Here is a 25,766-nt window from a genome sequence, read left to right on the forward strand (position 1 = left end):
CACACACACACACACACACACACACACACACACACACACACACACACGGCCTCATCCACCAGCAAGCAGGCTGCCTTAAGATCCCTTTAACACACAGCCTCTGCTACATATGGCCCTGTCCACCAGTGGGCCTGGGACTTGATCCCATGCATCAGGGAGCAGGCACTAGAATTCATATCCCTAGGGCCCTTCAACCAGAGACTCCAGAACCCAGGTCTTCCCTCAAGTGGGCAGGCAGTAATCCCAGAACCTGGTGAGTTCCAGCCCCATCTGCTAGTGAGTGGACACCAGTTCCAGTTCAGTTACAGCTTGGTGGCCTGCCATGGCAGGGTTCACCTTACTTATCAGCAGGCTGACCCCATTCTGAGAAACCTTGGCCAGCTGCCCCAGGTTCTGACTCAGCAGTGAGTTAACACAAGCCTTTAGACGCCCTGGGGCCATGCAGCCAGAGACCCCGGGAACTGGCTCTGCCCAACAGTGAGCTGGCACTAAGTCTGGGATCCCATGGACCCTGGCCCCAGTGTCCCATGGAGCCCACCAGTGTCTAGCACCAGCCTCAGACTTAACCAACCCTGGCCCGACCCACCAGCAGGCCAGTATCAGTTCTGAGATATCATGGACTCCTCAGCCAGTTGCCCTGACTTCCAGCTTCACTTATCAGCACCAAGTTTGGGACACCCAGAAACTCATAGCCTGCCATGGCAGGAACAGGCGTTATCTACCAGCAGATAGACACTAGATCCAGGAATCTTAACCCGGCACCCACCCACTCCAGAACCGGCTCTGCCTACCAGTTAGCCAGCATAAGTCCTGGGACCTCCTGGGGTTCTCCAGCCAGCTGCCTTGTGACCTGGTGCTGCTAACCAGTAGCTGGCAGCCTCTGCACAAGGCAAGACCTGGAAACCAACTGGACGAAGGAGCAGCCACATCTACCAAACCACCCACTGTAGTCAGCCTGCTGCAACAGACGTACGCATGCAGCCTTCATAGGTGCACCACTGAAGCATATAGCTCTAGTGATCAGAGGCGACTATACTGCTGGCATGCATAGGGCATCTCCCACAGAAGGCTGCATTTCTCAGGTCAGGAAATGTAACCAACCTACCAGATAAAGAGAAATAAAAACAGCAATTTAGACACAATGAGGCGACAGAGGAACATGTTCCAAAGGGTTAAGGTAAACTCCCAGAAGGAAAACTAAGTAAAGAAGAGATAGGCAATCTACCAGATAAATTGCTTAAAGTAATGATTGTGAATATGATCAAAGAACATGGGGGGAAAATGGATGAACAAAGTGAGAAGTTAGAGGCTTATAACAAACAGAAAATATAAAGAGAAACCAACTAGAGATGAAGAATACAGTGGTTGAAATGAAAAATACTCTATAAGGAATCAACAGTAAATGAAATGATAGAGAGGAATGGATCAGTGAGCTGGAAGAGTAGTGGAAATCACTGATGCTGAACAGAAAAAAAAGAATGAAAAAAATGAGGACAATTTAAGAGATCTCTAGGAAAACATAGTAAAAACTATCTCATAAAACATAGTAACATCTGCCTTATAGTTGCCCCAGAAGAAGAGAGAAAAGTAAGAGAGCAAGTTTGAGGGTATCACAGGTGAAAACTTTCCTAGTCTGTGAAAGTACACAGACATCCAGGTCCAGGAGTCACACAGAGGCCCAAATGGAATCAACCCCAAAAAGATAATACCAAGATGTATTGTAATTGAAATGGCAAAAATTAAAGAGAGAGAGAGAATATTAAACGCAGCAAGGGAAGAGTGATGAGTTATGTAGAATGGAGCTCCCATAAGGCTGTCAACTAACTTTTCTGCAGAAACTCTATCGCCATGGTGTACTTAAAGTGATGAAAGGGAAAACATACAACCAAGAATACTCAACCCAGCAAGACTTTCATTCAGATTTGATGGAGAAATCAAAAGTTTTTATAGACAAGCAAAAGGAAAAAGAGTTCAGCACCATCAAACTAGCTTTACAAGAAACGTTAAAGAGGCTTTCCTAAGCAAATAAGAAAAGGCCAGAACTAGAAACATATATAAATTACAAAAGGAAAAGCTCATTGATAAAAGCAGATACACACTAAAGGTAGTAAATCCACCTCATACAAAGCTAGTAAAAAGGTTAAGAGATGGAAGTAAAATCATCTATATCTGCAATAGGAAGTTAAGGGCTACACAAAAAGATGTAAAATATGTCAAAAACAGTGAGGGAATGAGGAATAAAACTGCAGGATTGTTAAAATGTGTTTGAAACTAAATGAGCAACTTAAGAATCACATACATGTATGTATGTATATACATACATATATAGTTATGTATAGACCTCATACTCAATATTAACCTCAGACCCAAAATCTATAATATATACCACACAAAAAAGAGAAGGAATGCAATCTTATATTGACCTTTTTATTTCTGTCAGAAGCATTTCCCTACATTCTTACTAACTTTTTAAATAGTTTTAAATAGCAGCATGATTCTCTGGGAGTGGAGATAACAAAATTTATTGAAGATAAACTTCATTATCTTTTCATTCATGCTTTTGAACTGTAGTGTTGGAGAAGATTCTGGAGAGTCCCTTAGGGTTCAAGGAGATCCAACCGGTCAATCCTAAAGGAAATCAGTCCTGAATATTCATTGAAAGGACTGATGCTGAAGCTGAAGGTCCAATATTTGGTCATCTGATGTGAAGAACTGACTCATTTGAAAAGACCCTGATGCTGGAAAAGATTGAAGGCAGGAGGAGAAGAGGACGACAGAGGATGGGATGGTTGGATGGCATCACCGACTCGATGGACATGAGTTTGAGTAAGCTTAGGGAGTTGGTGATGAACAGGGAAGCCTGGCGTGCTGCAGTCAATGGGGTTGCAAACAGTTGGACAGGGCTGAGTGACTGAGCTGAAACTTTATTATCAGACACTTATTTTGTTTTTAGCATAGTTATTAAAAATAATGCTTCAACAAAAATTTTTTTAAAATACTGTAAATATTCCTGAGAGGGAGGCTTTAATGGTTTATAGTGCATTTCAGTTACACCTTTCTAACTTACAATGATTCAACTGAATTAAGCAACTTTAAAAGGTATATTTAAAATGGAAAAGGGGCTCATTATTGAGTGCAAAGACAGAAAGGACAAAATGGAATTGGAACCAATTACTCATTTGCTTCATCCTCATACCACCAATACAAGGCTATGAAATGACATCAGGCATCTGGAGGTCATTTCATTTGATGTGAATATGGTTTGATTTGGACTCGGTCCTGACATGCTTATTTTTAGTTTGTGGCTTTATTGCCCAATGATGGTTCCTTGTTTTTTTCTGCCCTGGGATAACAAGATAAGTAAGGGGGGGTGTCTCAAATTGTTATTTTGAATAGATAAATCTCAGATTGTCATCTCAAATGAATGAATATAATATCAACTGCAGATGTCCCAGTTTGTGACTAAGGATAGAAACTCTTATATGGAAGTCCTACTACCAAAATCACTAGCAGTCCAGATTCTCAAAGGATTTTTTCCCCTTAATTCTTTACATCAAAAGAATGAATAATATGTGTGTGTGTGTGTGGGCATATGTGTATATACACAAGCACAGGCATGTTTGCACTTTTTCCCTTTTTCTTTTTCTCATAGTACTTAAGAAGATGAAAGAGGCAATTAGTGTAACTACTTTTGCCTCAACACAGTTGTGTCACAATGACAAATTTAATAAAGCAAAACATTTTTCTTCTGTCCTAGGTGTTTTAACCAAAATAACTTTTTAAAGAACATTTCTTTTCTTTTTTTAATTTTTAAATTTTTTATCTTTTGACTATGCATCCTAGCATGTGGAATCTCATTTTCCCAACCAGAAATCAAACCCACACCCCCTGCATTGGAAGCATGGAGTCTTAACCACTGTACCACCAGGAAAGTTCCAAAATAACTTTTGATTCATGCTTCATTTTAAAGCTAAAATTTACTTGCAACCTGAACTCTTAAGATTGGTATTCTTAAGCCTCTATGTTTTTTTAAAGAGATAAAGCATTCATAGAAAATTCTTAGATGGTTCATGAAAATTACTGCAGATAATTACCCCTTCATCCCCAAGCTAGATAGTAGTAAACAAAACTTTAAAATATTTTTATACGAGTTTAAGATCACATTATCATGAAAGGATGCTAACTGAAGGTAAACTATTGTAAGGATTCGAAATACTTGAAAACTGTAGTAGAGTTTTATATGGCTACTACCAGTGTTTGAATGTGTATAAAATGATACCCTTTTAAGGTTAATAATGATTTTTAATTTTTATTAAATTTATAAATTAAAAAAAATGATGAAAACAAACAGTTCAATTCCTGGGTCAGGAAGATCCTCTGGAGGAGGGCGTGGCAACCCACTCCAGTATTCTTTCCTGGAGAATCCCATGGACACAGGAGCCTGGTGGGCTATAGTCCATGGGGTTTCAAAGAGTTGGATGTGATTGAAATGACTGAACACACCTAACTGAAAAACGCGGGCAGTAATAGTAACATACCATAAGATTGTTGTATGGTTGAAGGAGACACTACATATTTAATAGTTTTGAACACATAGTAGCTGTGCAATTATCAGCTATCAAAATATCAATGGCTACCAATTATTGTTTTTATTCTAATGGGGTTTTTATCCCTTTGAAAATATGGAATGGAGGGGAGGGAAAGAAACCTCGAAGTTAAATTTCCACTGAGTTTGGGCAGAGGGCAGTGTGGTAATCAAGGGGTTGGTACGCTGAGAGGAGCATAGAGTTACAAGGAGTAGAATACAGAGGAAAGATGATGTGAAGATACATGAGGAGAGACTGGCTCATGACTATGCAGGCTGAGGTGTGAAGCGTCAGCATGCCAAGTAATGCAGAGGACTGCCTGCAAACACCAGAGCCTCCACAAGACACAGGTTTCAGAGGAGACAGGGCAGTTGACACTTTAATGTCAGACTTACAGGCCTCAGAACTGTGAGCCTGTTATTTTACACCACTCAGTTTGTGGCGTATTTTTTTAATGACAACCCGAGCAAATGAATACAGATTTGAATATGAATTGCAGAAAAGCAGGGTTATTTGTGGAAGGAAGGAAGAGAAGGAGGGGTCAAAGTTTGGAAACAGAGATAGTGAGGCTAGGGATAAGCTAAGGTACGTAACAGGGGAGAGCTTTATAAATTCACATTCATAGCTTAAGGAAGTAATTAAGGTCAAATATCATAATATATCTTAAAGAGCCCTAAATGTGCTATGAAAGTCCTGGTTCTGCCACTGTATGGCTTTGTCAAATTAGGCTAATTTCTGTTCATAAGATGGAGATCATGATCCTTTTCCTGTCTACCTCACCCTATAATTGATTGGAACAAATGGATTAAGAACAAACGCACCTGTAAGCTGGATTATCATGAAGTCATTTGACCTACAGACATGTACAGTACTTGTATAAGGGAAAGGCATGTTATTATCAAATATGATAAAGAACCAAGTAGATATATTCTAAAATCTACACAGAAAATTAAACATATTTTTTTCAAAGCTAAAGTTATCAACAAAATATGTATCTTCATTCAGTTTTATAAGTAATTGTTAAGTATCCGCTATATCCTAAGCACTGCATTAAGTATTAATAAGATGTGGGGGCTGGCTAAAAAGATTAATGTGTCTTTCCTAAATGAGCTTATGACATCAGAATGCAATTTGAAGCAAATTCACAAATAAGTATAAATCAAGATAGAAGGTGAAAAGTGCTTGGGTATGATGGTTCAGAATTATGGTGTTAGAATTAAAGTATGCATATTATAAATCCACTTTCATACAGCTTGATGATTTAGTTTCACACTGCTATTTTCATTTTATTGAATAAATGATAATAGATTCATGTAAGCTTTGATATAACCTTTTCCCACATTCACTACAATCTCTTATAATTCAAGGGCCAAAAAATGAGTTAGGTGTCTGTTTCTAGGGATAGATAGAGGAGGACTGTCCTGGCTGAATAGGGCAAATGTAAGACAGGTGTTAGTGCAGGAGCTCGTAGAGTTAGTGGTAAGAGGGTTAAATGTGGGTCTGTGTACTCACAGCACTTTTTTCCCCCCACCTTACTTAAAAACATGTTTCCAACCTTTCAAAGATACATTAGTTTCAGAAGTGATGAAGCCAAGGGCATAGAAAGGTTAAATGGTATGACTATAGGCAGTGGTGAGCTGGAAACTAAAATCTATGAATATGAGCCAGTTTTACATTGCTCTTTATTTAGACATTAAAAAACATGACATGAAAATGAGGAATCAAAGTAGTATAGGAGTGAGGAGTCCTTCAGATGTTACCTCATTTTTTCCCACTGTATGCAGTCACAAAATTTCTCAATAAGATGTTTTATATTCAGTTCTTCAAGGAGTCCTTCACATGTGTAAATGAAGCAAAGTATGAATGGCTTCTAATCCACAGACCAGATGGTTGCAGTGGAGGGAGCTGATGAGGCTTCATCAATCACTTCTCAACATGGTGTCAACTGACCAGTTTTGCCCTTTGCCAGGCTTCTTTGACCTCTGACAGGACCCAGTCCTTATTTGTTGGAGAAATTAAGAAAAATCAGCAAAATGGACAAGAAAACTGGAATTCGTTTTGGGATTCTAAATATATATGATATATATGTTTTTTCTTTCTTTAGTTTCTATATATTTAGACATATGTTATAAAACTGATTTACTGGACCCTTTGACTGAAGGACATTATTCTTTTGCAGTTCTACTTTATAACAGTAATGATGCCACTGTGAAGACAATCACTTCATATTTGAGAATTAGAAAAAAAATGCATTACAATGGTGTGAGCTGTGATTAATTTATATTAGCCTAACCATTGCCTCTTTTGTGTCTTTAGTACTAATACAATTTTGATTTAATTATGCTACAATGGCAAATGCTTAGAGGTCCATATTGTGTAATTATAATTTGCTCTACAATGTTCAAAACAAGGCAATTTGTCTAGTTCTCAGTTAATCTGAAAATGAAATAAATCAAGAATCTATGTAATTATTTCATTTCTCAATTTTAAAATAATATGCCTCCATAAGAACCTTTGGTTTAAAAATATAACCTTTGGGTTTGATAACCTTTATTCTTTGAGTCAACTTTTCTGGGGATATTAAATTACATTGACTAGTTATGCAAATTCTCATGCTATTACTCAAGCTCGCCAGTGCCTTTTAATACCCATGGGAACTACTTTGGATTAGAATGGACCTTTGAGTTCTTTCCATTATTATTAAGGTATTGTTGCTGAAATGTTATGATTACCTTGCTGCCCCGTGAATCCTATGGCATAAGCTCTAAATTATCCCATTGTTTTAATAAAGGCATCTTTAAATATAATTTTTTTTATTAGTGTAACAAATGCACAATATAAAGATAAATAAAGAAAAGCTTTTAATGAAGTCAGGGGTTCTCTTTACTATTCCTCCCAGTGACGGATTGGTAAAGAACTGACTGGGAGTGGGGAGAGAGGGCTGAGAGCAGGGAAGCCATGATTTGCAGTGTTTGCTGATTGCTAGGTCATAGGCACATTCTATGTGGCAGACTTTAAACCCTAAAAACATGAAGCTGGGAAAAAAGAAATGTTAACTGTAGGCTCTCCAGTACCCACTGGAGCTGAGTCCAGCACAGCACTGACTTCTCAGCTGTCCTCTCCATCTCTCCATTCCTTTTCTAGAGGCAGCACTTTGAGCTGTTTCTGTTTTTAATTCAGCCACTAATACGAGTCCAGTTTCTACTCATCTGTCACATTTTGGAACACTTTTCACTTTTTCTTTGGCTATTTGCCTAGCAGTTTTAGAAAAGTACAATATTTTAAAAGGCTGCCTAATGGTTAAATTAAGATTTTAAAACATTAAATATTTGAGTCTCTGGGTTCCTCTAATAGAGTTGAAACTACCAAATAATGGGCTAGAAGGTAGAAAACAATGAATTGTAAGATAGTTTCAAGGAAAGTTTTCTAAGGAATAATTTTTAAAAGCTATTATTGGTCCTAAACATATTTCCAGGTTAATAATAGAATTAATTTAATAACCATAGGAAATTTCTACAGCCTTGCTCATGTTAAGTACTGATTGATTTGCTAGACTAGAATGTTTTGTCTATTTCAAGATTCTGGTTATGGCAGAAGCTCTACTTTAGAACTGATTCATGAATTATGAGAAACACTATATATATATATTTTTAAATTATCAAATAATTTACTGCTGCTGCTGCTGCTAAGTCACTTCAGTCCTGTCTGACTCTGTGTGACACCATAGACAGCAGCCCACCAGGCTCCTCTGTCCCTGGGATTCTCCAGGCAAGAATAGTGGAGTGGGTTGCCATTTCCCTCTCCAGCGCATGCATGCATGCTAAGTCGCTTCAGTCGTGTCCGACTCTGTGCGACCCTGTAGACGGCAGCCCACCAGGCTCCTCTGTCCACAGGATTCTCCAGGCAAGAATACTGGAGTGCGCTGCCATTTCCTTCTCTGAATAATTTACTAGGAGGGTTCAATTTCATTTTAATGAAAATTTTTACTTTCCTGATAAAAATTGTTATGTTCAGTGTAAAAAAAAAAAAACAGGCAAAGGAATCTGAGATCTCATTATCTGTGATAATATTAAATAACTTGTTTGTAGTCTTTTAAGTTTTTATTTCACTTCATAGTAAATACTACAAGAGATGTATTAATCATCTAACCTTGGTTCCTTTAATCTTAACAAGTGTGTAAATACCTTGACTGTTGCTCACAATCCTGTCATTTAATTATGTAACAACCTTGTTAATTTCCATCACAGTCTTCCTTTAAGTCAAATTCTTCTCTATGCCAAAATAATAACTTTAATTACATGTTAATATCCATCATTTTTGAGGAAAATATTTATACCTTTGAATGAATTTAAATGCCAAGAAGGCTTATAGAATGTATGTGGACCTATACAGTGATGGGAAGTGACTTTTATCAAATACCTGGAAGTTATTACAGGTATTTAGATTGAAATAGAGAACAATAGCTGATTGTTTCCTAGTGGTATGCCCCATTTTAGAAAAGTCTTAAAAGTTAAATGGTTCTGTTTAGTATGCTCTTTTTACAAAATATTCTGTGAATAAAATAATAAATCTCACTAGAAGCTGAATGCTACTAATTTGATAAAATTATTACTCATTACACAGCAATCTAACTCTGCTTAAAATTTATTTTCAGTATGAATCTGTAATATGACAGCTGAAGTGTAAGAAGCTTTGTATTGAAAGTGATGGTGATAATTTACTCGTCCTGACATGAAGAGTTATTCCAGTGGCAATGGAAAACTTTTAATGCTTAAAGAATTGTTTAAATAGAGGGATTGTGTAATCTTTCCTGTGGAAACAAAAGGAATCTAGTTTTATCCAAAAATTATGAAACACTGAACTTCTGACCTAGTATGCCTCTGTCTGGTCTTATTATTTATACACTCGGTTGATTCTTGTTCTGTTTCTACCTTTTTATATGGCTTCTAGCCAGACAGAAGCGACTGGGTCAGAGGCAACATGAAATAGTGCATAACTCAAAATATTTGGTAGCTTCTTTGTAATAATATTCCTATATGAATATGGTAATGTGATGGAATCAGGAGACTTGGTCCTAATCATGACCACCCTAAATTTGGGGTGTCCTTTCACCTTCCTAGGTTCATCTGTAAGTGGAGGAGCCTTACAGCTCTAACATTCTAAGGAGGTGCAATTCAATTCATTGTAATCCTCCTTTATATCATATCTACACAAGGTCTTGAAGACACTGAGATGACTCACAGCCAGTCATTATATTCATTATGGGCAGACAGGCACATGAGTAGACCATTTTTAAAGTGTGGATTTCACAGTGTGGATTTTACAGTGTGGATCATTGGAACACATGATCTAATAATACATGTAAAATTTTTTTTATAAACTGAAAGTGTTAAGCATGTAATTTCTATTATAATGGGAGTAGTGTTATTTGGCATTTCTAAGTTGTAAACTATATTTTTGGTACCAGAGCATCTGTGATTTCTTCACAATTAAGGAAGCAGCTTTTCAGATAAGATGTCTGGACTTAATTCAAATTTAACAATTGAAAGGCACTGGTAACATGCTGTATTTCACTGTCAAATTTTTTTTTTTTTTTAGCTTATATGTCATTTGTAAGATGACACCAAAACTCAAGTGATGTGCCAAAATGAATTGAGCACTTTTTCCTAAGCCAGTTCTGTATCCTAACTTTTATTTTCTGTGGTTATCCTTGCCCTTATAATCACAAATTGTTGTCAAGGGAAATAGACATGTTTTTCCATTCTCTTCACAGTGTTCATTCATTGTCATCAGCTCCTTCCAGAGCTTCCTTAACAGTATTTCTAAGATTTGCCTCTTTGTCATTCAACCCCTAAACAGGTAACCAGATAGTTTGGTAGATGCTGTGGCTAACAGATAGATGATAGGTTTTTCTATAAGTCTGACTTATTTCATGTCTTGTTTACATTGTTATATGTCCTAAGGCAAAGTTCATTTTATTATTTATGATGAATATGCAGCAATCTTTGAGCTGTGTACATTAAAGAGAAATATGAAACTAATATTATTGGTGCCCATGGAGAAGTACAGACTAGTGATTAACAGTATAGAGTCTAAAGACAAAACACACGTAGAATCTGTCACTTTCTGGGCAAGTTATTCAACCTATTCACAGGTTTGTTTCCTCACCTTTGAACTGACAATAATATTAGTAAGGGCATCATAGGATTGTTGTGATGATCAACTTTAAAAACACTTAGAAAAGTGCCTCATAAACTGGAAACTCCCACTTAGAATTAGCTATTACAAACAGTCATCCAGTGCAAGAACATTGGGAAAATGAATTTAAGTATTTCTTCAAATAAGAAACGTTATTAAATGTTGAAAAAATGAGTTAAACTGTCTTCTTGTTTGAAATATATATTAGGCTGAGAATAAATCTTGAAATTAAATCAGAAAATATTGATAGAGATAGTGTACTTGGAGCACTGAAGTGTGTAATCTACTACAGTCTGGTAAGTTGGGTTTAACACATCTTGGTTGGGAGTGTATATTGAAGGCAGAGAGCGTACAAATGATGATCATGGAAGGTTTCCAGAAAATAGTTTCTAAAGGAACATTGGGTAAATTTTTATTCACAACATCATGCCATGCTATAAAAAATTTATGTCAGTTAAAATGGAGAAACCTATTAACAATCAGTCAATGGAGATTAAAATGAATCTTTTTTTTTTTTCTGTGTTGGTGCAACAAAATTTCCATTGATCACTTCTTCAAGTGAGTAATTTTTGGTTTAGGATTTTTGACACTGTGATGGATGTCAGGAAAAATAATAACTTACGCTGATGTGATTTCCCATTTTTAAGTACATAAGCCAAATGCTTTCATTTTCATGTTTATAAATATTCTGACTCTGGATATTTTGTTTGTTGATGGGACTATCAGTGCTTCCCATACCTGCAGAATCACTGTGGGCACTGCAAGAACCAATTTATGAGGCATATTATAGAAAAAAATGAATAAAAGTGGCTTAAACAAGACAGTGTTTTATTTCTTCCTCGTGTGAAGAAGCCCAGAGATACATTGCGCAGGGCGTGCAGTGCCTTTTTCTCGTCAACAGTTCTCTGTCTTTATACTCTGATATCCTCAAGTCCACCTCATTGTTCAGTTTGGAAGTTCAAGTTTCCAAAGGAGGGAGAAAGGGAAAAATAAAGGTGCACCTGTCCTTTTATTGAGACTTCTTAAAAGAGTCACATTTCTAAATACATCTTACTGGCTGACAATTAGTTGAATATGTAAGTGGAGAAATCACTTTATTGCCATTTTGAGAATTTTTCTTTTTTTTTTTTTCTTTTGTTTTTGTCAAGATGATTTAGGAAGTTAAGTTGTGTGGGAGACAAAGTGAAGTAAAAGTGAAAGTCACTCAGTTGTGTCCGACACTTTGTGACCCCATGGACTGAATTCTCCAGGCCAGAATACTGGAGTGGGTAGCCTTTCCCTTCTCCAGGGAATCTTCCCAACCCAGGGATTGAACCCAGGTTTCCAACCCAGGTCTCCTCTTTACCAGCTGAGCCACAAGGAAAGCCCAAGAATACTGGAGTGGGTAGCCTATCCCTTTTCCAGCAGATCTTCCTGACCCAGGAATCAAACCAGGGTTTCCTGTATTGCAGGCAGATTCTTTACCAACTCAGCTATCCGGGAGAGAGTGGTCATTAAAACATGGTGTCTTGTCTGTATTTCCACTTCTGCTCAAGGTGGAGTATTAATAAAAGGATGTGAGTTTACCTTTTATGTCAGAGGTCCCCACGACAACTCCCTGGCTCGTTAATTCACTAGAAGTATTCACAGAACTCTGAAGTTACTATATTCATGATTACAGTTTATTATTTGAAAGATATATTAAGATCAACAAAGAGAAAAGGAACATAAGTCAAATTCAGAGGAAACTGGGCAGAAGCTTTGAGGTGTCCTCTCTCAGTGGAGCTATGTGAGATATGCTTAATTCCCCCCATCACAATGTGTAGCAACATGTGTGTAGTGTTGCTCGCCAGGGAGGCTGACCCAAGCCTTAGTGTCCAGAGATTTTATTGGGCATTAGTCATGGGGGCATATGGTGCTGCATGGCTGACTTCACTTATTCAAGCTCCAGACCACCAGAGGAAAAGCAGATGTTCATTATTAATCACATGGTGAGCTTACATTATCTAGTCAGTTTAGTGTAGCATGGCCCAAGGCCTTAGGCATACAGAAATGCTCTGGTCAGAGCATTCTCAGCTTGGTTCCCAGGAGTGGGTCAAGGGCCACTTCTGAAAATAGTCCTTTTCTGGCACTGTGCTGGATTTGAGCAATTTAGGCCTACTGAATGAGCCCATTCCTGCACATATTCCCACCTGACAGTAAAAATAAATGAAGCATATGAAACAATGTTTTTAAAGAAACTAGCTATCAGGCAACAAAAGATGTGATCTCTGAGAGACAGAAAACAAAGGAGGAGAACCCCCCAAATTTCCCCAGTTTACTCTCTTGAAAGAGTTTTTAAGCTTTAGCTTAGGAAATTGGAACCCACCCAGAGCCTGGTGGACTCTGGGGATCCCAAGACACTGGGCTTTGTAGAACAGAGTAGCAGAGGAGAAAGCTTCTCAGAAGGAAAATCAGAGCCCTGCAGTGGCCTCCCCCTGAATCTTCCACAGAGGAATGATCGGCACATGAATGTGAGAAAAATTACCCAAAGCTGGGTAAAGAACAATCTGAGAGAACTAGAAGGAGCAGTATCTGACATTTACTCTGGTCTGGGAAGAGTGCCTGCTCCCAACCAGCAGGGCTGGAACACTTCATGTCATAGAGCATTAGGTACTTGCCTCAATAGTGAGAAATAACCCTGGACTAAATACTGCTCTGATACCACCTCACAAATCTTAGAAGCAAGAATCAAGAGGATCAAACTGTTTCCACATAACTCAGCTATGTCTTAGAACAAAACTCAAGAATATATATTGGAGAAGGCACTGGTGACCCACTCCAGTACTCTTGCCTGGAAAATCCCATGGACTGAGGAGCCTGGTAGGCTGCAGTCCGTGGGGTCGCTAAGAGTTGGTCACGACTGAGCAACTTCACTTTCACTTTTCACTTTCATGCATTGGAGAAGGAAATGGCAACCCACTCCAGTGTTCTTGCCTGGAGAATCTCAGGGACGGGGGAGTCTGGTGGGCTGCCATCTATGGGGTCACACAGAGTTGGACACAACTGGTGTGACTTAGCAGCAGCAGCAGCAAGAATATATATAGGAACACAGGAATATCCCAACAAAGTGTGTCCACAATGCTTGGCATCCAATTAAACATTACCAGGCATTCTTAAAAGAAGTAGGAAAATGCAACTCATCATGAAGGTAAAATGAATGAATTGAAATAAACTCAGAACTGACATATGTTGGAATTAGCAGAGGACATTAAAATAGTGATAACATATTCTATGTGTTCAACAAGTTAAGTAGAAGCACAGAGGATAAGACAGAAGTGTAAATTGAACTGTAGAAATTGTGCCTACTATATCTAAGATGAAAGATACACTGGATAGGATGAAACACTGATTAGATAGTGTAGAAGAAAAGATAGTGTAATTGAGGACATAGTAACGGTAAATATTGAAAATGAATCACAGAGAGAAAAAAAATGAGCTACAAGTTGTGGGACAGCTTCAAGTGATCTAATATGCATGTACATGGAATCCCCTAAAGAGAGGAGTGGAGGTGGGATGAGAAATCAGAAGACAAAAATTGTGAAAATAAATTCATAGGTCCAAAAAGCCCAATGAAGCCAAGCAGAAAAAATACAAAGAAAACCACAGTAAGACACATACTCAAACTGATCAAAACCAATTATAAGGAGAAAATCTTCAGAGCAGCTAAGAAAAAAAAAAAGAGGCAAATTATGTACAGATAAGAATAAAGATAACAAAGATAAGAACAAAACAGATTTCTTCTTGGAAACAATGCAGATGAAAAGACAGAAGAACAACAAATTTAAAGCACTGGGGAAAAAGCATACAACTCTCAAGCTAGAATTCTATACCCAGTGAAATCAGCATTCAAAAACTAAGGTGAAAAAGATCAGTATCTGAAGAGAAGCCATCTGCACCTCCATGTTCATCGCAGTGCTATGCACAATGGGTAAGGTACAGAAACAGCCCGAATGATGAATGAATACCAGAAATGTAGTACACACACACACAGAGACACAACGGAATATTCAGCCACAAAAAAAGAAGGGAATTGTCTCATTTTCAATGTCATGGATGAACTTAGAGGACATTATGCTAAAAGTGAAATAAACTGGGCATAAAAAGACAAGCTAGGGGCTGGAAGGTGGGGGAAATGTAGAGATGATAGTCAAAGGGTACAAAGTATCTGTTACATAGAATGGACCTGTTCTGGAGATCTGATATGTACAGCATGGGGAAGATAGTTAACATCATTTTGTATGTCTTGACATTTTCTGAGAGTAGACTGAAAATATCCCTGCCCCCGTCCCCCTCCCCACTCCACACACAAACAAAAGGTTACTGTAAGGTGATAGATATTTTAATTGTGGTAACATTTCATGATGTATATGTATATCAGAATCACATTGTACACCTTAAAGTCCTATATATGTATATATATACATATATATACAATATTTGTCAGTTATGCTGCAGTGAAACTAGAAAAAAAGAACAGACAAATCTGTAGTCAGAAAGTAGATTAATCATTGCTTGATGCTGGGAATTTGGGAGAAATGTGAAGTGACTGCTAATGGGTATGGATTTTTTGGGGGGAGGAAATTGATGCAGTGTTCTAAAATTGATTTTGATGATGATTGTACAACTCTGTGAATATACTTGCTTGCTTGCTAAGTCACTTCAGTCGTGTCCAGCTCTGTGCGACCCCATGGACTGCAGCCCACCAGGCTCCTCCATCCATGGGATTTTCCAGGCAAGAGTACTGGACTGGGATGCCATTGCCTTCTCTGGTGAATATACTAAAAGGCATCAAATTATATACTTTAAATGGGTAAATTATGTGGTGAGTGAATTATATCTCAATAAAACTATTATAAAGGTTACTTTAAAACTTTAAAAAGGGACAAAATATGAAAAAATAAAATGTGACAACAGCACAAAGAGAAGTAATGGGCAAATTCTTCATTATCAGAGACTTGAAAGAGTGTTTCTAATAGTGATAGGAACAGAAACTTATTTGCAATGAAAACCCAGGGAGTGGCTGAATATATCTGTTAAACTGAAAATATATATGCATTCCTCTGTGAAGTGTTTATGCCTGTTTTGTATTTTATCTTTCGGCATTTCCTTTTATTTTAAATTTGTGTGAGCTTTATATATGTTACAGAGTAACCCTTTGTCATATTTCTTTGATAAATTTGACATAGTTCAATAAGTTTTTGGAATAGGATTTCTGAATTAGGATGGGAAATATTAATATCTAAAGTCCATTCCAACTCTAATGTACTAAATTCTAGATAACTTGAGAAGATGCAGAGGGTTCATTTTTTTTATTCCTGGAAGGAAACCAGTTTAGGTCAAGTAGATACTATGTTTTTCGTATGTTTGAGATATCTGTATTGTGTAATAAAATCTGAAGTTTTGACCCTAGAACATTTTGAGTGGATAACAAGTAATTCATTTGTTTTCTTGTCAGAAATTGTTGCTGGTGTTCTATTACCACAGATTGCAAGGTTCAGTTCAAAGTGTTTCATTGCTGTTTCAGCTAGTGAGTTGCATGATTAATCCTTCCAATGAAAGTCTGAAAACACTGACCTCCCATTTCTGAGTAGTTAATGATTATATGGCTTAAAAATCTTTGTGAGTGCTGACAAGTACTGAATGGTGTTCTTTGTCTTCTGCAATAGAATGAACACTAATAAGAAAACAAAATTCTGTTTGTTTTGCCAGTATTAAAGTCCATTCTCCAGTGGAAGTTTCTTGCTGCTTTTTCTGACTGTTCTGCTAAAGAATTATATATATATATATATATATATATATATATATATTTATAATTGGAGGATAATTGCTTTACAGTGTTGTGTTAGTTTTTGCTGAACAACAATGTAAATCAGGTCTATGTGTCCCCTTCCTCTTGGATCTCTCCATCCCACCCATCTAGGTCATCACAGAACACTGAGCTCAGCTTCCTGTACTTTATAGCAGGTTCCAACTATTTTACACATCAGTTCAGTTCAGTTCAGTCGCTCAGTCATGTCCAACTCTTTGCAACCCCATGAATCACAGCATGCCAGGCCTCCCTGTCCATTACCATTTCCCGGAGTTCACCCAAACTCATGTGCATCGAGTTAGTGATGCCATCCAACCATCTCATCCTCTGTCATCCCCTTCTCCTCCTGTCCCCAATCCCTTCCAGCATCAGGGTCTTTTCCAATGAGTCAACTCTTCGCATGAGGTGGCCGAAGTATTGGTTTCAGCTTCAGCATCAGTCCTTCCAATTAACACCTAGGACTGGTCTCCTTTAGGATGGACTGGTTGGATCTCCTTGCAGTCCAGGGGACTCTCAAGAGTCTTCTCCAGCACCATAGTTCAAAAGCATCAATTCTTCGGTGCTCAGCCTTCTTCACAGTCCAAATCTCACATCCATACATGACCACTGGTAAAACCATAGTCCTGACTAGACAAACCTTTGTTGGCAAAGTAATGACTCTGCTTTTGAATATGCTATCTAGGATGGTCATAACTTTCCTTCCAAGGAGTAAGCATCTTTTAATTTCATGGCTGCAATCACCATCTGCAGTGATTTTGGAACCCCCCAAAATAAAGTCTGACACTGTTTCCACTGTTTCCCCATCTATTTGCCCTGAAGTGATGGGACCAGATGCCATGATCTTCATTTTCTGAATGTTGAGGTTTAAGCCAACTTTTTCACTCTCCTCTTTCACTTTCATCAAGGTTCCTTAAAAATCTGAAAGTAAAACTACCATATGACCCAGCAATCCTACTACTGGGCATATACCCTGATAAAACCGTATTTCAAAAAGACACATGTACCCCAGTGTTCATTGTAGCACTATTTACAATTGCCAGGACATGGTAGTAACCTAAGTGTCCACTGACAGATGAATGGATAAAGACAATAAGGTACATATATACAATGGAATATTACTCAGCCATAAAAAGAACTTTTCTTATTAGCAATTTTTTGTTTTGCATAATTTTACTAATGAAAAATTATGCTTGGTTTTGAGGATAGGAAAATATATAAATGACATCATTGCTTTTGAGGGTTTTACAGGGCAATTTGATAATAGAGTACATATATATTAATAATTACTTGATTTCTTATTTGATATATCCAATGATAGTGTCAATAGGATATCTCGAAGTTCATGAGTATGAACTATATAGAGGCAGGGACAATTTTTCTTAATTTTTGGAGAAATGGATCTTAGATTGTAAATGAAAACTAGCATTTAAAGTAACATAAAGAAGTTCCATCTTAGAAAAGTTATGTGAGCAGAGGTGTAGATGTAGGATTGTACATGGACTCTGTAAACAACAAATAAGGTGAGAGTGGAAGTAGTCTGGAGTGGTAGGTTGTAACACATTGAACAATAAAGTGGTAGTTTTTATTGGCATTAAGTATAAAACAGAGATGTGTAAGCTTTGTGGTCTGTATATGTGTATGTGCACATGCATTTATATGTGTGTATGGAAGATGTTAGTTTATATAGGAAAGAAAGAAAGTACAGAATTGAGGTGAATAGTTTAATTAGGAGAGTACCATTATATCAGGCTTCCCTGGTGGCTCAGCGGTAAAGAATCCTGCAATGCAGGAGACACAAGTTGGAACCCGGGGTGGAGAAGATTCCCCTGGAGGCGGGCATTGCCGGGGTCCTGCCCCGGTGGACCCAGGAAATTCGAAGGTGGGGACAGCGTCGGCGTCTTTGGAAAAATACATATTTAATTACAGATATATAGAGAGATGAGAAACGGATAGTGTAGTAGGAGATTTAGTGGAGAAAAGAGGCTGAATTCAGCCAGAGAAACGGGAGCAAGAAAGAAGCGACATGGTGGAATCAGTCTTTCCGGAAACTGATCCGATTTCTTTATTTTGGGGTTTGCTTATATACCTTTTGTTACACATAGGGATGAATACAGAGTCACGCGGGGGTCTTAGGGATATTACATCATCTTCTGGCCATGAGTGAGACCTGCTGACATTCTATGATCCTTTCTTTCTGATAACCAAAAACCTTATTTCCTCCAAGGGTGTTTTTTCTTAAACCAGGCACCACCCTCCAGATAAAGTTGCATTCCTATAGGGTGAGGGTGTAGTGAGTTACAATCAAGAAAGGAATTTATTTAACCCAAGGTTAACAGGATTAATCTTAAAGGTTAATACTTATTTCTCCTATATGTTTAAAGGTTAATACTTGTTTCTCCTATATGTTAGTTATATTCATTATAAGGGCAGGGAACATGGAAATTTAGCAGCAAACATCAGCCCAACAAATGAAAATCCTTTCACCAATGCTCCCCTTAAGATCTATCTAGTCTTAAGATAGTGATAAGGTTACATTTTTACATGGCAAGGACACAGGGATTTATAATAAAGCACAGTGATCTATTACAAAAGAGAAAATTCATTAACTCAAAAAGTCTAGTATTGCTAACATCAAAAACTACTATATTTCCTTTTCTATATTTCAAATACATTGATTAATATATTCCTAGGTGCCTAAGGATATGGAGGCCTGAAGAAAGCCCTATGCTAATTAAGACTCTCAAAATACTCCAAAACGATGTGCTGTTTAGTGGCAGGAGTATGGATAATCCTGTCACACAAGCTAGTCTGTCAGCAGAGAGGTTTGACCTGAGACATCCTTGTCCCACCCAGAGCAGGGAATTAGCAGCAATCATTGACACAACAAATGAAAAACCCTTCACCAATATAATTCCTAACCAACCCATTATACTGATAATTTCTAACTCCCCAAAAGAATTTGCCTTTTGTAAGTCTGAAACATCTCATGCCTCTCAGATTGGGAGGCTGTAAACAATCACATGTGGCCGGACGAACCTATACAGGCGGGCTAGATAACCTTCAGAGGAGTCCGTAAGCTGAAACACTCTTGTCACGCCCAGGAATTTTTATTGCCTTGGAGCTGCACGTTTACTCCTTCTCCAAGAGAAACAGTTATGGGGGAGAGCCCCCCCGTAAAGTCAGAGGTGTAGGCGAGAGCATAAAACAGACTCTGGTTTTGGGGTAGATGCTCGGGAACAGGGGGTTTCCTGAGGCTTGATCACGCCTTTGCGTATGCCAAGCCTCTTTCCTCATGACCTTTGCCATGGGCGGAGTTCCTCACGCTGGCCCCCAACAGGGCATGGCTACCCACTCCACTATTCTTGTCAGGAAAATCTCACGGAAAGAGGAGCCTGGTGGGCTGTGGTCCATGGGGTAGCAAAGAGTCAGACATGACTGAAACAACTAAGCCTGCATGCACACACTATGATATCATGATCCCAGTGAACTGTAATAGGATCTGCAATAGTTTGTAGATGCAAGAAATACAAAAGGACAGGCCAGATGTGAGTAACATTGACTGGCATTGTGTGACTTTAAGGAACAAAAAATAGTAGTTGTAGATTGACCACATGTGAAGTTCAATTTACTAGAAAAGTGGTGGTATTATTAACAGAAGTCAAATGGAGTTAAAAATGGGGGGTGGGGGTGGAGAGAATGCATTGTTTTTTGATGTGAAGAAACTGAGATAATGATGGAACATGCAAGTGGGTTATTTGGCATTCATTGAACTAGATCACTGTAAATCAAGACAGAGAACTCAGGGTTTAGAATATAGGTAAGACTCAGTTGCAGAAAAGTAATCATTAGTAGAGGGGCATGCAGGAAAGGTCCAAGGACCCTTATTTGTGATCAAGAGGGAGATAGAAGTCACAAAAGTCTTTAAAGTAGTCAATACAAAGGGAGGGCTCAAAGCTCTGATGTCAGGGAAATCAAAGAGGATGTGTTTCTGGGTAGAAGAGCCAATCAACAGTACTGAACACTGCAGAAAACCCATAGAGAGTTGAGAAGCAAACTAAATCATAGCATAATAATAATAAAAAATGTTTTCATAAGTTTCATTTTCTTGATTTTAAATAGTTCAACTTCCCAATTGGCCATATCCTTGCCCCACTCCTATCCTTCTCAGTTGTTCCCAGACCCCGCTTGGATCGGTTGGACTCCAGTTGAGTCCTTTCCATGCCTGCTGTTGCTTCCGCCAGTTGGAGAAAAGCAAGTTCCTGCCAAGCAGAGCAGGAAATTTTATTTATTGACTAAAGAGTGAGGAAGGGAAAGCTCCATGCTCTAACCATCCCTTCTTCCTGGGGGAGGCAGGCAAGAAAATGTCAAGGGGTTACAGGTGAGTCATCAATTTGAGAAAGGGGTGGAAATTTCCAGAAATAACCAGAGCACATTTTGAGCACATTTTGTCTTGCCAAGTGCGGGTCCCCTCTTTCGGTGGAGATCTTACGTGATAATGAGGCAAAGGCAACTTTCTCACACTTTGGGTCTTATCAACGGAGGTGCTGCTGTTGTGGTCTTGCTGGAGCCAGTTCAGGGCGGTATGTTGCCATTTTAGCCCTTTCTGGTTCAGGCTGGTTCAACAGTTTAACCTTAGTTTATATTTAACAACTACAGCTGTAGTGGTTGGGAAAAAAGGTTAGTCTCTGCACAGGTATTAATAAAATCAGGAAATTAATAGGTCATTTCTGATATAAATCACTTGCTATCCCACATGTTTTCTTTTAGCTGTTAACCATGTAAATGAAGGACAACTAGTCAATCCTTGATTTATTATGCTATTGTGAACCTGAAAATCATGCTGCTTCCTCAATTTAGTTAATTAAAAAAAAAAAAAATCTAACCTAAAGTTCTCCTCCTTTCTTTCCCTTTAAATCTTGTTTTTGAGCTTTCTCATTTGCTCATCAGTATGGCTTTATTTTTAGCATGCTGGTGGACACTTAGCCTCTCTTGAGATAAAATGACCCTTGGTCTTGTAAACACAGCTCTTTTAGGGGACAATGTGTCTTTTATTCAATAGTTAATAGGTTAAAGATAAATTGTAATAGTTTTTGTATTTCTTCAATAGTCTGAAAAGCTGATTTTACTTTGAGGCCAAAAAATTACTGTAAAGCAAGTTTTGAGATAAAGTTACTAATTTTACTTGACTCTAAAAAAAGTATAAATTCTAGAGTATGAATTTTCTTAATTATCAGTGAACTGATGAATATATTTTTGGTAATGTAATAATTCTCTTTAATTCTTTTCATTCATAATTTTATCTTTGGTTTCTGTCTATGCACACACACATATATATATATACATATATATTTCAGCTCTTGCAAACATCAGATTTTTTTAACATGAGTTTTCATAGTTATTCCTTTTTCAAATAAATATGGGTTATTTGAATATATAAAGCACAGATGCTTTGCAATAATATATTAAATGGAAAAATAGTTTATAAAGTAATGAAATTGTTTAATAAAATGGTTATAATGCAGGTTCTCATCTTTTAAAATATTTTTGATACCTCTCAATAAGAATTTGCATGTGACACTTTTTTTTCAATTCTTGTAAAAATGTATCACTATGTAAGTTGGTACATATGCTATACAAATGGTTTAAGGAATAAAGATATATAATTAATGGCTAATATTAATTTCTTTGTTAATATTGTTTTTATTTTTTAAAATTTAAGCATGCCATGTAAAATATCCCTTTTATTTATTTTAAAATTTCTTCTTGTCTTGATAAAATAGAAATATAGACTCAATATAGTACCATTTGCAATCTAAAGAGAAAAATATCTTTTAAATCAATGCCCTGGATTTACAGCATTTGCATAGTTCCACAGACAATAGAATCCTTTCCATGGCTGTTATGGACTGAATGTTTGTCCCTCTTAAATTTTGTGTGGTGAAGTGCTGACTCCCAACGTGATAGTAATTGGAGATGATGCCTTCTCAGAACTGTGAGAAAGAAATGTCTCTGAGATTCCTTAATAGCAGCCCAAGTTGACTAATACAGAGTCTAATTCAAAGTCAATCGATGCTCTGTTCTGTGTTAAGAATAACTAGAGTAATATCAGATGTATAAGCTAGGGTTCCTGTGTTTGAATTCTTAATCTTTTCTGAAAAACATTAAAAGTCATTTTTCAATTAGGGAGCATTTAAGTACCTAGTATGTGATGTGTGTTCTGTAAGTGAAGCAGAGTACACACTGGACCTTGCAAATACAGACAGCAGCTGCACGTAGAAGATCTTTGCTTGCTGAGTAGGAGTGCCATGATGAAGTTTTTTAAGGTACATAAACTGTTTTATTTGTGTTACCTATGGGTTCAGTAGAAATAAGTCAAATTTCCCATGCAATGTAACTAGCGTGTGAAGGGGTTCATTCATTTCTAGTTGATGATTTTTTTTTCATTTTTTATAAATTTGTAACTTTTTACTTGTCTTTCTTAGGAAGGAATTGTAAAATCAGTTAACCTAAATGTGTTGGGACCAAAGGTCCATAAGTTATATATAGTTATATGTGTTATAAAATGATATCTACATTGCTATATACATGTATTGGATTTTAAAAATATATATTTGAATTTCATGACCCTTCCACATCGCCATTTTAATTTGTGTAGAGCATATTGCATTTTCAGACAAAGTGCCTTTGAAATTGCAGGCTTAGGGCAAAAATAACTGCAGGAACCAATGATTTGGTTTCATCTGGGAAGCATCTCTACTTACCATTTCTTTACAGTTACCTTTTCACCTGTTTTCTTCATCTTTTTCTGTATTCCTGTGCTTTGGGCTTCCCTGGTGGATCTGATGGTAAAGAATCTGCCTGCAATGTAGGAGACCTGGGTTCGATTCCTGGGTTGGGAAGATCTCCTGGAGAAGGGAAAGGCTACCCACTCCGTATTCTTGCTTGGAGAATTCTGTGGACAGAGGAGCCTGGCAGGCCCATGGGTTTGCAAAGAGTCAGAGGACTGAGTGACTTTCACTTTTGCTTGTTTTCTTCATCTTTTTCTATATTTATACTTTAAAAAATGATTCCTATATATATATTCAAAATGAACAATACAAGAATATGAATACAGATTGGTTCAGTGGAGTCTAAAATCTAGATCCATCACATACTAATTGATATCATGTGTTAAGCACTTTCTGCATGCACAGTTCTAAGTTTTATACGTCATTTTATGTTATCCTCAAAATGATCTTATGGGTAGGTACTATGGCTAATCAACATTTTATAGTTGAAGAAGTAGCGGGATAGAGAGTTTAAATAATCAGCAAAAAGCAATAGAGCTAAAATCTAAGCCCATTTAACCTCTAACACTGTGCATATTGTTTAGTAAATACTTAGCACAATTAAAGCTGTAAAACTTAAGACTGTTAGAGACTCCATCCTTCATCAATTATGTATTAATCATAATGAATTAGTCATTGTGCATAAAGGAGAAAATATTCTTTGAATAGAGTTAATCAAATGAAAAATGTGGAAGATAAGTTATTTGGAAAGGTAGTACAATCTAAAGGAAAAGAAATCTAAGCTTGTACAAAGAATGAAAGTGCATTAAATATAGGAAAATCTGAGAGTTCTTGACTAGGACTGATTGCCATGACTTTTCAAGGTTTTCAGACTTCAAGATTATTTATATTGATCTCTTAAGTGTGGGTGTAAGGTGCAAAATTGAGGCTGTGTTCTCTCTTCTACTCCCAAACCAGCTGGAGTTCTGACCTTACCCAAGAACCAAAGGCACATTTGTAAATTCTTAAGTTACTTACTTAAACTCTCCTTACACTATGATCAGTGATAGACATGGAAGAGGGTGGGGTAATTGGCTGAGATTGGGGTTTATAAGCAAGAGACTGTTAAGCAAATGAAAAGTTCAGTTCTCAACTGCTGAACATTTGTTAGATTGTTACCTGGATGAAGCAAGAGATACTTAACAAAAGGATTAAGCAACAGCTATTTATTTTTCTGTTAACCAGGAGTATTTATTGAAGAAAAAAATGCTGCCACAATACATTTTATTGAAATTAACATAGTTATACCAAATTATGAAAAAATGAGAGAAACAAGTTTTAAATTTTATTTACTTATTATTTATTTTCAACCTGGAAAAGTAGGAGACATTTACAAAGTACTTAGGATACATCATCAGAGACAAAATTTAAGCATAATTAAATGACAACATTTAATGAATTAATAAGTTCAGCCTGTAAATTGAAAATGTTGGTATATGTGTATTATGTTGTATATGTATAATGGCTCAGAATTAAAGTAAGTAATGACCAGTACTGAAGAGGAAACATTTGCTTATAATTTAAAATGTAAAGGATGGAGGGAGCTTGCTGTGCTGTGCTGTGTTTAGTCTCTCAGCTGCGTCTGACTCTTTGTGACCCCATGGACTGTAGCCCACCAGGCTTCTCTGTCCATGGAGAATCTCCAGGCAAGAATACTGAAGTGAGTTGCTAGCCCTCCTTCAGGGAATATTCCCAACCCAGGGCTCAAACCCAGGTCTCCCGCATTGCAGGCCTATTCGTGACTATCTGAGCCACCAGGGAAGCCTAAGAATACTGGAGTGGGTAGTCTATCTCTTCTCTAGTGGATCTTCCTGATCCAGGAATCGAACCAAGATGTCCTTCATTGCAGGTGGATTCTTTACCAGCTGAACTACCAGGGAAGCCTAGAGAGAGCTTAATGGTGCATTAGGTTTGAATAATTGACACTGAGATGTAAAGCAAAGCTATGCTTTTAGAAAGAGAATATATTGGCCAAATGACTTTCTGCAGTTGAATTCAAGCTCTCAGCACTCAGTTCCAGTATCTGGGGGCTAAGACAGTGCTTTTATTTGTGAACTGAGGCCCTGTGATTGTAGTTAATAAAAGCTCCTTTTTGTGTTCTCTATGGTAGTAGTACAGAAGGCCACTTCTCAGATGCAGGATTCTAGTTTGTGTGTTGTGGCCTTCTATCTGCTTCCCAGAGAAGAACTGACAGACAGCACAGGGAAAACACACGCCTCTGATTTGATGTCATGTGTGAATGTGTCTTCTGATCATATTCTATCATTTCTTAACCTAAATAAAATTAGTGCAGTGAAATTCTCTAAAATTCTGTTTTTTTCCCTC

At 37.5% G+C, this 25,766-nt stretch overlaps 1 protein-coding gene and 1 long non-coding RNA gene across 2 annotated transcripts in view; one reads left to right on the forward strand and one right to left on the reverse strand.

Moving 5' to 3' along the window:
- The window catches only part of DPYD (dihydropyrimidine dehydrogenase), a 916,336-nt gene that overhangs the window by 8,674 nt on the left and 881,896 nt on the right, over positions 1 to 25,766 (forward strand). The gene's annotated exons all lie outside the window — the stretch shown is intronic.
- On the reverse strand, positions 3,996 to 20,954 carry LOC120856828. The gene is made up of 3 exons (XR_005719495.1): positions 20,943 to 20,954; positions 11,786 to 11,790; positions 3,996 to 4,080 (listed from the first exon to the last, which is right to left on the reverse strand). It is a non-coding gene; the product is annotated as an uncharacterized LOC120856828 (long non-coding RNA).

This window comes from Oryx dammah, unplaced genomic scaffold (genome assembly GCF_014754425.2).
Source record: "Oryx dammah isolate SB20612 unplaced genomic scaffold, SCBI_Odam_1.1 HiC_scaffold_28, whole genome shotgun sequence".
Taxonomy (NCBI): Eukaryota; Metazoa; Chordata; class Mammalia; order Artiodactyla; family Bovidae; genus Oryx; species Oryx dammah.